This window comes from Myotis yumanensis, unplaced genomic scaffold (assembly GCF_028538775.1).
Source record: "Myotis yumanensis isolate MYYU_CA2020_CCGP unplaced genomic scaffold, mMyoYum1.0.hap1 SCAF_4, whole genome shotgun sequence".
NCBI lineage: Eukaryota > Metazoa > Chordata > Mammalia > Chiroptera > Vespertilionidae > Myotis > Myotis yumanensis.
Window position 1 is genome coordinate 29,747,100 of NW_027223755.1, and position 15,156 is coordinate 29,762,255.

The window sequence follows — 15,156 nt, forward strand, 5'->3', positions numbered from 1 at the left end:
TAAGTGCCCATCAGTAGATGATTGGATTAGAAAACTGTGGTACATCTACACGATGGAATACTATGCTGCTGTTAAAAAGAAGGAACTCTTACCATTTGCAACAGCATGGATGGAACTGGAGAGCATTATGCTAAGTGAAACAAGCCAGTCAATGAAGGAAAAATACCACATGATCTCAGTCTTTCATGGATAATTAAGACCATTACAAACTTTTGAACAATAATAAATACAGTGGCAGAGCTGCCTCAAACCGATTGTCGGTCTTCAGTGGTAAGGCCAGGGAGGGTTGGGGGACAGGAGGGAGGGGAGTAAGAGATCAACCGAAGGACTTGTATGCATCCATATAACCATAACTAATGGACATAAGACACTGGGGGGTAAGGGAGGGCAGGGGCTTGTCAAGGGTGGGGGGGAGAAAAGGACACATATGTAATACCCTTTGTAATGCTTTAAGCAATAAAAAAACAACAACAACAACAACAACAACAACAAAACAGTGTGCTGTGATAGGCTGGCAGCAGTCTGACGCATTTCTTGTTTATTGAGTCTCTTGATTGCATAATTTTCTCTTGTGCTTGATTTAATCTCATGTTGTTTTGTACTGTAACATGCTATGCAGGCCTATAGCCTAGGAACAGTAGGCTATACAATATGTCTTAAGTGTGTAGTGGGCTATACCATGTAGGTTTTGGTAAGTGCACTCTATGATGTTAGCATAATGACAAAATCACCTAGCAATGCTTTTCTCAGAACGTATCCCTGTCATTAAGCAGTGCATGACTATATTTATTTATTATAAACTATAATATTGAAAAAATAAAAAGACAACCTGTGAGAAGATATTTTCAAATCATATATTTGATAAGATGTAAATATCCAAAATATATAAAGAACTCATATGACTCAATGGCAAAAAAAATACAACAAAAAAACCCCTAACCAACTCAAATCCCAAATGATATGATTAAAAAATGAGCAAAGGATCAGAGTACACATTTTTCCAAAGAAGACCATGGCTAACAGGTACATAAAAAGGTGCTTAACATCACTAATTATCAGGGAAATGCAAATCAAACCCAAGAGGAGATATAACCTCATACCTGTATTGATGATGTTTATAAAAAAGACAAGAGGTAAGTGCTGATGAAGATGTGGAGAAAGGGAAAACTTGGAGGCTATTGGTGGGAAGGTAAACTGGGATAGCCACTATGAAAACATCAGAGAGTTTCCTCAAAAAATAAAAAAATTGAACTACCATATGATCCAGCAATTCTACTTCTGGGTATATATCCAAAGGAAATGAATTCAATATCTCAAAGAGATATCTACACTTCCATATTCATTGTAGCATTATTCACAGTAACCATGATATGGAAACAACCTAAGTGTCCTTCCATGGACAAGCAGATAAAGAAGATGTGGTATAAAAATATAGTGGAATATTATTCAGCCATGGAAAAGAAGGAAATATGCTATTTGTGACAACATAGATGAACCTGGAGGACAAGCCAGACAGAGAAAGACAAATACTGTACACCCTCACTTATAAGTAGAATCTAAGAGAGAGAGAGAGAGAGAGAGAGAGAGAGATGTCAAACTTATAGAAACAGTGTAGAATGGTGGTATTCAGGACTGACAGGTATTAGAAATGGAGAGATGATGGCAGAGATGTACAAGTCTTTAAGAAGAATAAGTTCTGTGATCACATCATCTACACTAATAAAATACAAAGATGCTAATTGACCATACCTTCACTACGCCCTAAGCCACGCCCACCAGACAATCAGAGTGACTATATGCAAATTAACCCAACCAAGATGGCGGCTGGCAGCCACAGAGCTGGAGCAAGCAGGAAGCTTGGTTGCCCGGGCGATGGAGGAACCAATCTTCCCGCCAGCCCTTAGCCGGCTGTGGCCTCCGCTAAAGACAACAAAGTTTCAATTATAGAAGATAAACGAATCCCAGATATCTGTTTCCAGCCAGCCTCCACTGGGAGCTTGGGTGGCTGGAGGTTGTGGCCAGCCTGCAAACAGACATCAGCCCCTCACCCAGGCTGGCCACACCCTAATGGGGTGAGGGTCCCCGTTGGGGGGCTTAGCCAGCCTGAAAACGGCCCTCAGCCCCTCACCCAGACTGGTCAGGCACCCCAGCAGGACCCCCCCACCCTTAAGGGGCTGTGGCCAGCCTGCAAACGGCCCTCAGCCCTTCACCCAGATTGGCCAGGCACCCCAGTGGGGACCCCCACACTGAAGGGGCTATGGCCAGCCTGCAAACAGCCATCAGCCCCTTACCCAGGCTGGCCAGGCACTCCTATATAATAAAAGGGTAATATGCAAATTGACCCTAACAGCAGAACGACTGGGAATGACTGGTCACTGTGACACACACTAACCACCATGGGGCAGATGCTCAATGCAGGAGCTGTCCCCTGGTGGTCAGTGTGGTCCCACAGGGGGAGCTCTGCTCAGCGACAAGCCAGGCTGACGGCTGCCAGTACAGCGGTGGTGGTGGGAGCCTCTCCCGCCTCCTCAGCAGTGCTAAGGATGTCCGACTGCAGCTTAGGCCTGCTCCCCGCTGGCAAGTGGACATCCCCCGAGGGCTCCTGTGCTGCCAGAGGGATGTCTGACTGCCAGCTTAGGCCCAATTCCACAGGGAGCAGGTCTAAGCCAGCAGGTGGTCATCCCCTGAGGGGTCCCAGACTGCAAGAGGGCACAGGCCGGGCTGAGGGATCCCCCGAGTGCACAAATTTTTGTGCACTGGGCCTCTAGTAAGTTATAAAAATGTCTAATCACTATGTTGTACATCTAAAACTAATGTAATATCTGCCAATTGTAATTGAAAAATAAAAAAGAAGTTCTGTGGATCAAATGTGCAGAACTGTGACTATAGTTAATTCTGTATTGTAAATAGTACGCACAATTCACTAAGAGAGTAGATCTTAAGCATTCTCATCCCTCCCCCTGCCACACAAATTGTAACTAAAATGTAATGGACGCATTAATTAACCTGATCGTGGTAATCACTTCACAATGTATGGACATATCTAACCATCACATTGTACACTTTATATATTTTAATTTTTTAATTACATTTATTGGGATGACATTGGTTAATATGACCATAAAAGTTTCAGGTGTTGATTTCTATGTTACATGATCTGTATATTGCACTGTGTGCACTTTAAATACCAGTATATACAACTTTGTCAATCATACCTCAATAAAGCTCGGGAAAAAAGAAAATGAGAAAGACTGACAATATCTCATGTGATATAATATCAAGAATCTAGAAAGATAACAGTTAATTATACTTTAACAGTCGAATAAAATAAAAATAAAGATGAGAGTATAAAACAATGACATAAAAAATATAAAATAAAAATCATCAAAGCCAAAAGCTGGTTCCTTATAAAGAATAATAAATTGACAAACACAAAAAAATACTGAACAAGAACTAATTTGAGAAACACAAATTGTCAGTATCAGTTTCTCTAGACATAAAAAAATGAAAATATGTTATGAACAACTTTATGCCAATAAATTTGAAAATTTAAGCAATGTGGGCAAACTTCTTAAGAAACACAACAAAATAAATGGAAAACACGAAGTCATTGTATTTAGATTAGAGATTGAATCTATAGTAAAAATTAATTCAAAACAATAAAGTTTTTATAAATAAAAGTAACAATAATCATGATTATGTAATAATCCACCTGCTAATTACTTTATATATTCTTTTTTAATTGTTCGTCTCAACAATCCTGCACGTTAGGTGCACTAATACTGATTTTATGAATAAAGAAAGCTGGTGATTTGTTCCAAGTCACATCACTGTTGACAGGATCAGTATGCATGTGATGTGTGTGATGTGTTTGTGAGAAGGAAAGAGTGGAGAGAGAAGAGAGGAAAGAGAGAGGGAGATTAAAAATTGCTACTATGTTTTTGGGAATGTTGTTTTTAAGCCATCCATCCTCTTCAGTTGGACAATGGCAATGAATGAATATCCATTAAAATGGTGTGTGTGATTTTACAAGGGACATATTTAACAGCCAGAAAATTTTAGATTTTCCAGATATTCAGGATTAAACAATCTCAGTTTACTGTCTTTGTTTCTAATTTTTAGGCTCATAAACACTATGATGAGGGTATATGTGATAATATCACGAATCTGTTCACTATACAATGTGATAAAATCTTTAGCCATACTCATAACATGAGTAATGGTGGTTGGCTCTTACCTATACAACAGATGGCATTTGATTGCCTCCTTAGGTAATACTGGCTCATAAATGATCATTTTGAAAGGTAACAATATGTGAGACCTCTGATAATGTATAATTTCAACATGTATAATTTCAATAAAGTACATTGTCTTTTATTGAAAGGTTCAGAAAACTAGTTTTTAAAACCAGCATAAACACTTCTGCATGGGATCAGTAATGTTGACAGGAAATGCATTTTGTCATTGACTTTCAGAAATTTGTACTAATTCAAAATATTGGATTCCAAGAAAACATTGTAGGCATCTAATAAAATAAATGATCTAACTTCAAATTTTACAAGTCTTCTTGTATTTCCTTTGTATTCTGTATTCATTACATATTTATGTGATGAAAGAATTTTTTGAAAGAGAAAATAAAAGAACTAGAAAAACTGCATATCTAAATGAAGCCCTGCTTCTAATATTGTGACATGAAATGAAGTTTTCATTAAGATAGGATTTGAAAAATATCTATCAGAAATAAATGTACACAGATGTGCTTTTTTTATTGTTTAAAGTATTACAAATAGTAGTATATATGTCTCCTTTTTTTCCCCATTGACCTTCCCCTGGCCTCCCTAGAATGTGCTTTAATGATAATTTAATACCTGATGCAATAGACAGTGAATAAAATTGACTTATTAAAAAGAAAACATTCATCAGGTCGATTTAACTTACATTTGTTTAATAACATTTCCCCCTGCCTATGTTAAAAGTAACAGTAAAATGATCCAGGCAACTCAAGCAATTTCCCTTTGACCACACACATTCCAAATAAATTTGAGACAATGCCTATTAATTTGGGAAGGTATACAGGGTCAGGTTAAAAGTAGCCTTTGGGGCTAGATTGTGGGTGAAAATCCAGACTCCACTTATGACTAGTTGTTTGTTAAACTTCTCTAAGCCTCAGTTTCTTCAGCTATAAAATAAAGATACAAAAGAGTTTTATGAGGATTAAATGAGACATATAGTGAGAGCTCAATAAATAATACCTACTATTAAAAATAAGTTTTAAATTCACTAAAATTTTAAAATAAGTTTTAAAAGAGAAGTGAATAAATATGGAGGAAAACAGGTTTAAAACTTAAAAGTATCTATAATAATAAAAGCATAATATGCTAATTAGACTGGACATCCTTCTGGACAACCTTCTGGACGAAGCCAGGGCTGCAAGGGAAGCCCGGGTCCTGGGTGCCAGAGGGAAGCCAGTGCCGGCAGCCAGGGGAAAGAAGGCCTACTCTTGCACAAATTTCATGCATCAGGCCTCTAGTACTAGTATTACTATAATACATTGATTAAAAATAATTGTTTTGTGTTTAATCTTAATTTAGAACCTGATCCCCTGACTCCCTTTACATAATAGATTGTAAACAGTTTTCCTGCCTCGTGTCTTACGCATTTAAGTTTTATTCTCTGTACTGTCTTTGGGTTATCTTTCAAAGACCCAAATGTTAAATTATTAATGTTAGATTAAATGTTAAATTCCCTACTTAACAACCTTCGGTAACTTCCCATTCCTTATAGAATCAATTATAGCCTTTTGTGTGTGTTAAATAAAAACTACCGTTTGGATGTGTATAGACCAAGTAGACCTTCTGAATACGTTTGACAATCTAATACAGAGTCACTGTCAGCCATGGCAGTTATGTCAAGTGCTACGTCAAGACTGAGGTAATGGGGTGTAACGGGAACTCCCTTGGGAGGGGCCTGAAACACCCAAAACCACAGATCTGGATACTTGGATAAGAGCTCCATATGGACACTAATATGTGTGGGACTTCTGTCCACTGGGGGGCTGTAAGACTCAGAGCTCCGACCATTTGATGCTGGAGCTTGGTTGGACCTCGGGTCACCCTCGTAACCCGGCGGGACTTCCACTCCACCAGGTGCAAGTCACCACTGTAGCTGCCTGGATTCAGACCAACACCTGCCTCTCCATCTGCAGACACTACCAGTGATTGGACTTCGTCCTGGAAGCCTTGCTCTACTCCCTTCTACCACTTAAGCTCCCCCTCTCTGTGGGTAACCTGTATGTTACTCTATTGGCTGATTGGGGGGGCGGGGCGGGGGTCTCCCTTAATAAACCTGGCGTTGTGGGAGAATACAAACATGTGACTTCCTTGCTCGTGACAATATGCAATCTATTGTTCAGCCTTACCCTTGATAACTAATTTTTCATACCCTATTACGGCAACCACACAATCGTACGTGCCTTGCCCCAAATCTGCTGTGCTGTTTCCTTTGCCTGGCGAGTATTTTACCTTCTAACCCCCTTCTCTGCGAGCAAATGTCCTACTTACCCTCCAAGATCTAACACAAGCAGCCAACTAACTCAAAGACAAATTTAGGGGTTTAGTCTTCTTGGCTTCATTCAATCTGTGAACATCTTGGGTTATTTTTGATTATTATGTTTTGCTTGTGTGTAATGTACTTACAATGCATGACAGCACATAATAGAAATTGTAGAGTTTCATGGCCACTGTTCAGCCATTGATTTTGATTGTGTGACCTTCTAAAATTCAACACCTTCTTCTATAAAATGAAATAATATATGCAACTATGTCCCTCCCAGGGCTGTTCTGGGATTAAATGAGAAGAGATGTTGCCTCATTTGCAATCCCAAACTATGATTTTTGGATCTTTGCACATGCTTCACTGGAATCAATCTCTCTCTCTCTCTCCCTCTCTCTTCCTTGTCAGGAATTAACTTACAAGTCATCCTCTAGTCCTGCTGTGTGGCTGGCTGCCTCTGGCTTCTGGTGCTAATTCCTCCCAGACTGCCACAACGGGATCCCCTCCTCATCTGGCTAAGAGAAAGAGATCCGGGCCTCCATAATGCTGTCTGGTCCTTCACAATGCTGTCTATGCCTTGAAAACATGGGTGGAGTTTATTCATCTTTGTATTCCCAGTACCTAGCATAGTACCTGTCTCACAGGGTGCTTGCTTAACAACAGAGTTCATCTTTTCTTTGGTCAACAGTGGCAAAAAAGCCTTTTACAATTTTCCCCCAGGTTCTTGTTGTGGCATTTGCCTCACGGTTGAAATTAGATTTCAAAAATTGAGGCTTGCCTGTCTTCTTTTTCATAAGCCTCTATCTCTAAAAGCTACTTTTGGCATCTCCTTTATGAAAACAGAGTTACTATGTCCTTACAATAAAATTTTTTATACAAAAAAAAAAAAAGAAACTGGGTAAGAAATGCACTGGAAGCAGTCTTGGGCAGGCATTGAGCTGACCCTACTATCATTGTTTAGGAGGGAAAGATTCTTTCTGAGGTATTTAGGAGAAACAGAATTAACCTGGAGAAGCTGATAGGCAATGTGCTATTCAACCAGATAGGGTATTTGAATTCTAATAGGGACTTTTTGGAAGCTCAGTTCAAAAGAATGGCTTTTCCAGGAAGAGTTTTCCCACATCTTGGCAAGACAATGGGAGGGTGCTTGTGGCAGCCTATAAAATCTGCCAGTCAGTCACCCATCTGCCTATAAATCAGACGGCTGTGTCTCTGGATGGGAAGGCTACATTCTGGCCTGTTCTCTAAGAACCAGTTTGGAGCTATCATAAGTATTTTACATATATTAGCACATTTACTTTTACATCAAACACATGAAGACTTTACACCCATTTATCAGATAAGGGAACTGAGGTGCAGAGAGTGCTTCCCGGCTAGTTGAGTGGAAGAACTAGACCAGAACTCAGGCCCTCTGGCTCCCAAGGAAGGAATCTGAAAATGACAGGCAGAATTTCCACTCGGTGCGTGCTCACCGTGTGCCAGGCGCTGGGTAAGACGCTCTGCACACACCATCTCAGATATATTTAAAACAAGTTCATGAGCGAGGTGCTGTCATTTCCTCCATCTAACAACTGAGGAAACAGGTCTAGAGGAGGTTCAGTAGCATGCTAGGGGCCTTAAATTGGGACTTTAATTTGTCTGTTCACAGAGCCAAATGTCTTCTGGGGTAAACTAGGACCTCAAGAACTAAATAAATAGCATTACAAATAGCATCTCAACAGAAGAATAATTTTTTAAAACTCATTTAAGCAATTGTTAGATAAAGATGATAGAAAGAATAAATTTATCACCTCTGGTCACAGGTTTTTTTTGTTTGTTTTGTTTTGGTGTGTGTGTGTGTGAGAGTGTGAGTGAGTGTGTGTGTGTGTGTGTGTGTGTGTGTGTGTGTAGACATGACCTTGTAATCATTAGAAATTATTATTTTCATTCTAGAAATTTAAACTTAAAAACGTTTCAAGCATTTAGTTACCAGACTTCAGGAATAATAAACGTGGTATTCAACTGTAACTTTTGAAAGAAAAATACACATTTTAATTTTACTATGTTGGTTCTTTTCTCAAAATGAAGACAGTTTCCTTCCTTAAGAACAATTTTCATAGGTATATTATATTTACAGTTGAATTTTGTCCTTGGAACAGATAGCTCCTGTATAAGGGACAGGAGAGCAGACTTAGACACTATTTAACCTGACCTTGCATATCAATCTGTGCTCTTCTGGGGAGAAAGAGAGCCTGTTCATTCCAGACATGCAGTGAACTCTGAAAAAAAACGTCAACAACACAGAACTGATTTTCAGAACTACCGTCGTGTGTGCCCTGTGTTCTTAAAGAGAGTGCTTTGTCTGATATTTTTGCAAAAAAGTTGAGTCTTGAGGCAGAAGTTGCCTTATGGAAAGTTGAAGGCAAATGAGCTAGAAGAGATAATGCCCCAGTCCACTCTACTTTCAGGGAAGATGGTTATTCCATATGGGGCAAGACTATGGAAAAGCTCTCCCACCCAAGTCCATGAAATCTAAGGCTTCATTCAGCTGACAGTTCTTCCTTGAGTCAGACTCCCCCAGGACCTACTTTACTCTTTGGTTGACTCACAGACTTCTCTGCAGATAGTTAATCTTTTTCTTAAGAGTTACCTTATAAAAATTCTGGATTATAATTAATTACAGTGATTTACAGTATCAACAAAATACAAAATCAAAATATAAATTATTGCAAATGGGTAGTAGTCTAGGTAGGGCTGTTTTAACACCTTTATAGGCCTCACTACACATCATATCCAACATATTAAATTAGCCCCATTTCCCACTTATACAATAAGTTTGCTATAAAACTCTAGAAATGACCTTTACAATTTTGCTTTTCAAATTATTTGGCTCCTACTGAACTCATTTAACTAATGGTTGGCCTAAATTTTCTGCAATCACCCCGCTTGCTTGAGAATATTTGTGAAGTAAAAAATATTCATTCCCACAAGTTTTTCTTCAAATGCAATAAAGTTTTTATGAATATTTATTTGACAATTATTAAAATTGACATAATGTTACACTTTGAACATTCAATTAAACTTTAATCGTGCTTTTATAGTTTTCTTTGGTATTTTGGAGTCAATTACTTTATTTTTCAGTTCTCAAATATTTTCATAGACCCATAAAAAGCTCACAGGCTCTGGACATTGAGGACCATAGTATGTGCCACAGGCAACAGAGTCCTGGACATGGGACTTGGGTGGAAAGGGAATTCTGGGAAGAAGTGATTCATACAGGAGATACAGTTAATATTTCCAGATAGTGTGTTATTTCCTGTACTATTTTGATAATTATGAGTTATGTTTTGCTTTGCTGGTGAGGTGAAAGAAGGCATTGAGCATTCACTGCACAGCTTACTCATGATCTAGCTCATAGTAGATACCACAGATGATAAAAAAGCAAAAGATGTGGTTGCAACCCTTGAGGACATAATAGTTTAGTGGGGAGGAAAATATTACTCTCCTTAAGGTTTCCTCTATAGTAACTGAACACAGGAGATTGTTATAATCCAGGGTTTGGATACTTGAATGACTAAACTAAGACAATAACACTGTTGTCTGGTTGTATCAAAATTATTTGTTAAATTTTCCTTTAAAATATCTGACTATTGACTGATGAACTAAGAGAGTTGCTGGGGCCCCAGCATTCTTCCCATAGTGGAGGAAGAGGTATGAGCGTTCTGATGAGGGTCACCTTTCTTTTCACTCAGTCCCAGAGATATAGTTTTGAACTGGGGTTAGGTTCCACACATTAAGAGAAATTGGGAACATGAAGAGAAGATTTTAGGTCTAAGAGAAACAGATACACTTGAATTTAAGTCTCTGACTCCCATTCTACTCGATTGCTTCAGTGAATATGCTCAATAGTTTTTCTGTGAAGTGAACTTTGTTTTCTAAGAATAAATGGAATGTATTTGAAATAGCATGGGATAGTCTACAGAGGCTTCACTAACCAAATGCTTTCTTCACTATTGTTGTTACCCAACAGGTGCTGTAACAGAAATGACAATGGGTTCAGTAATGCTGAGGAATTCCTGCTCTGCTGTAACCAGGCTTGAGCGACTCCCCTGACTCAATGGGAGTCATACATCTGGGCACTATGGGGCTGCAGGGTCACCGCAGTTCTATCAGAGGATGGTGAGTCACCACTTCCCTGTAGGTGCTGCCACATCAGGCAAAGATCACCACCACTCTCTCCTCTCTCGGAGAATAAACCAGAAGCAACCTGCCTAAAGCTCCGTAGAGATAATTTTTGAGAACATTTGTCTTCTACTATTGCTTGACAGGACTGGAAGCAGAAGACATGGCAATCCAGAATTTCAACTCACCCCGAGGAAATGCCTGACAACTTTTAGATTATGTCAAATAACTAATTGTGGAAATTTAATGCTGATCTCTGATTCCTAGCATGAGGAGAGACCTAAGCAGAAGCTGTTCGTTGGGGTGGCCAGTCTCACTAAGAATCACTTGAAACAATGCAGAGGAAAACCCTTTTGTGTGAGGGATCATTTTAGCAGGGCTACCTTAAACAACCATTTAAGGTAGTTGTAATTATTCCTTATTTTGTGCTGGCTGTACATTGTACAAATGCAAGAGGAAACCATTTACACAAACCACAATGTGAACTGTGTCTTTGGAATTATGCAAAATGATGGACCTATCTTTCTGTTTCTCAAATGATGAGATGATGCAACTCTATTCTCCATCTTTAAATAGATTCCAAAGGCTCAAGATCAGCGGTTCTCAACCTGTGGGTCGTAACCCCTTTGGGGGTCGAACGACCCTTTCACAGGGGTCGCCTAAATACATCCTGCATATCAGATATTTACAATACGATTCATAACAGTAGCAACATTACAGTTATGAAGTAGCAACGAAAATAATTTTATGGTTGGGGGTCACCACAACATGAGGAACTGTATTAAAGGGTCATGGCATTAGGAAGGTTGAGAACCACTGCTCAGGATGAAGCACTGAGGCAAACACACTGGGATATACAGAGAAAGCAGCATCCAACACCAGCAGTGGTTAGAAACACTGTGGAGTCAGAGTGGCAGGTGTAAATCCCGGCGTGGTCCCATACTCCAGTCACGTTGCTTTACCTTTCTATACCTCAGTCTGCTCATTTGGAAAGTGGGTGTCATCAGGGTGGTGGAGAGAATTATGTTAAGCAATGCCAGTAAAATGCTTACAACTGTGCTCAGCACATAGTCAAGGACTCAATAAATGTTAACTCGTTATTTAAAATCAGTGTTTCTCTTTTGTGCAATTGTTAGAATTCTGGAATGAATAAAAAATTACCATGACTGTCTTATTATGATTCTGCTTCAAGAATATTTATGGCTGCAGGAGGAAACATTTTCTATGTGTCCTTTAAGGCTGAGGACTAGGAACAGTCTAACAGGATGCTTTTGGAGGAAATAAAAACCAGAATTTTATGACTATCATTAAGAGTTTTAAAATGTTTGTTGTAGGAGTTCTGTCTGCTGGGTGCTTTCAAATGTAGTTATCACTGAAGGTTAAGAGAAACCAGAAATCGTCGGATATTGATGGAAAATGATAGGCATTCCCAAAATAAATGTGGGCCCAAACTACAAAAATAATATTGTCCCCCTGTGCCTTTTTTCTTTCAGCTGACATTGAAAGCACGTCAAAGGTCCACTGAACCATTTGAAGATTTTTATTGGGGAAATCACATGTCCATAAAAAGTCCCTCTTTAAGGAAGTGTGGCTCATCCTCCTGGAATGAAAGCCCAACATGACTGACTTCTCTCATTTGTAAAGAGAAATTGAAAATTATATAAGATGTCTTCTCCTTTTTAATGTTGGTGCTAATCAAAATAAAAAAAATCTTGTCTGGCCCTAACTGGTTTGGCTCAGTGGATAGAGCGTCTGTCTGCGGACTGAAGGGTCCCAGGTTTGATTCCAGTCAAGGGCATGTACCTTGGTTGCGGGCACATCCCCAGAAGGGGGTGTGCAGGAGGCAGCTGATCGATATTTCTCACTCATCGATGTTTCTAACTCTCTATCCCTCTCCCTTCCTCTCTGTAAAAATCAATAAAATATATATTTTTAAAAAATCTTGTCTGGTCAACATTGTGAAGCCAAACCAAATAGTTTTGAGGTGGTGATTGTGTTACAAGATTTTCTTTCAACCCTGGCTTAGGACTTACTTACTGATCTCAAGGAAACTCCTTTGTGAAGACTGGTTAACATACCAGTGGGCTGATTTCAGGTATTTTAATAGTAGGTATAGTAAATAACAATAACAAGCCACTGAGATTAATTAACAATGGCAAACATTTCAGGCCTTTAACAAGGAAAATTTTGGAGAATAAATTGCAATGAAATGGCAAGTGCCTATTCCATCCATGCATAAAACCAACCCTAGTGACTTAGTTTTTTTTTTTAAATCTGCATTGTGACTTTTTAGCTAATTGTTAACCAAAGACTGAGTGACTAGTTGAATGAGTAATATGGTTATTTAAACAAGAGAAGGTGGAAGGAAATTAGCATTTACTCAACACCTACTATCTACTTGTTCCCACCCTACCCCCTGCCTTGGTTCTTTATATTTTCTCTTCCAAAATTCAAAACAACCATTTAAGGTAGTTGTAATTATTCCTTATTTTGTAGCTGTAAGCTGATGTTTGAAGCGGTCATGCCTAACTCCTTTGAACCATGCTCTTTTTTTATACAATCAATGTTGATGTTGCCAAATATTAATTCAGGAGCTGGTACAGTTAGCAATCAGTAACACACACACACACACACACACACACACACACACACACATCAGGATTTAAAGGCAAGGTTAAATTCACTAGACTGGACAGGGTCAGCTGCCATATGATAATTCAAAGGAAAGAATTTTGTGCTGATAAATAGAATATGTTTAGAATATGTTCACCTTAATTTGAGTCTTCATGTATCATTTTTAGGCACTGTATATGTGTTGTATAAGGCATAGATTAATGGGATCTCATACTTCTTTAAATCTATCACAAAAATCAATGAAGAGCTGGGAGCAATTAAACATATTTAAGTACTTAACCTTTCAGATTTTACTAAAGGAGAGATGGGGGTCTGGTGGTTTTGGAGTGGGAGGGGGTCAATAGAGATTAGGGGAAGATTAAGGGATAGCAAAATCTGTCTTGATTTCAAAGAAAGTTAAGGGTAGAAAGTTGAAAATAAAACTAGTTCAAATATTTCCATGACGCCTTCAGCGTTAACAGCATCTAAGAGAATGTACCAACAAGGTGACATTTGTTAAGTATAACAAATGTAAAATGTGTAACATTCCACATGTGTAAAATGTTCCCTTCCAAGCAAAACCAACTGTAATTATGATATTATCAACTAATCCAACGTCTAATGAATCCAAAATGATGAAATACTATCTGAGTAGTATTACACACTTAGAAGATGGATCAGTAAAACTTGCTTCAGGGAATTTACAATAAAAAAGAGGGGTGGCCCGGCCAGTGTGGCGCAGTGGTTGAGCACTGACCACGCACCAGGAGGTCACGGTTTGATTCCTGGTCAGGGCATATGCATGGGTTGCAGGCTCACCCCAGCAGGACTGTGCAGGAGGCAGCCAATCGATGTTGATGTTTCTCTCTCATTGATGTTCCTCTCTCTCTCTCTCTCTCTCTCTCAAATCAATAAAAAGACATAGTTAAAAATAAAAATAAAAGAAGGGTGCATAGTAAGAAACATATGCCCACGAAAAACACTACATTGTGTTTCATTCATTTCATAGGTCTTATCATATATTAAATTTTGGTGTTCTTCATTATAGACCTCACATGCTAGAATAGAACTTCAATGAGCACAGGAATTGCCTGTCTTATATCCTCCCGTATCTCCAGGAGGATATAAGCCAGTGATGGTGAACCTTTTGAGCTCAGCCTGTCAGCATTTTGAAAAACCCTAACTTAACTCTGGTGCCGTGTCACATATAGAAATTTTTTGATATTTGCAACCATAGTAAAACAAAGACTTATATTTTTGATATTTATTTTATATATTTAAATGCCATTTAACAAAGAAAAATCAACCAAGAAAATGAGTTCGTGTGTCACCTCTGACACGCGTGTCACAGGTTCGCCATCACTGATAAGCCGTGGCTGGCCTATTGGCAGCACTCAATGAACACTGGGCAAATGAATGAATGAACATAGGTCACAAATATTCTGATAAGAAATGAAAGAAAAAAATCCTTGTGGGATGAATAGTCAGGCATTTCAAGGAGAGAGGATTCTGGATTCAGAGCTTGAGAGCTGATAGAAAAGAGACCCTGTGAAGAATGGCATAGACCAAAAGGACAGGCAAGGCCTAAGAGATGTTTGCAGCAATGTAAAGTGTCATTCCATCAGGAAATCTGGATGAAGAGATTTGGAATTATCCCTTTTCAAAAAAGGGTTGATTGTCTTAAGCTTAAAAACAAACAAACTCTGGAGCTACCATAGACTCATATTAGGTTGGTCATTAGTTAACACTATTTAAACCAGATCTGACAGACTGGTTCCTGCATCTTCAATTACTTATCGCAAGTATTTTAACCTCAGGAGGGGACATGCA

At 38.9% G+C, this 15,156-nt stretch overlaps 1 protein-coding gene and 1 long non-coding RNA gene across 8 annotated transcripts in view; one reads left to right on the top strand and one right to left on the bottom strand.

The window, feature by feature from the left end:
• The window catches only part of LOC139008604 (uncharacterized), a 33,784-nt gene extending 21,345 nt beyond the window's left edge, over positions 1–12,439 (top strand). Inside the window, exons 2-3 of the long non-coding RNA XR_011471165.1 lie at positions 10,562–10,710; positions 12,207–12,439. This is a non-coding gene — a long non-coding RNA (uncharacterized lncRNA). The remainder of the gene's footprint in view (positions 1–10,561; positions 10,711–12,206) is intronic.
• The window catches only part of PDE4D (phosphodiesterase 4D), a 1,237,087-nt gene that overhangs the window by 258,027 nt on the left and 963,904 nt on the right, over positions 1–15,156 (bottom strand). The gene's annotated exons all lie outside the window — the stretch shown is intronic.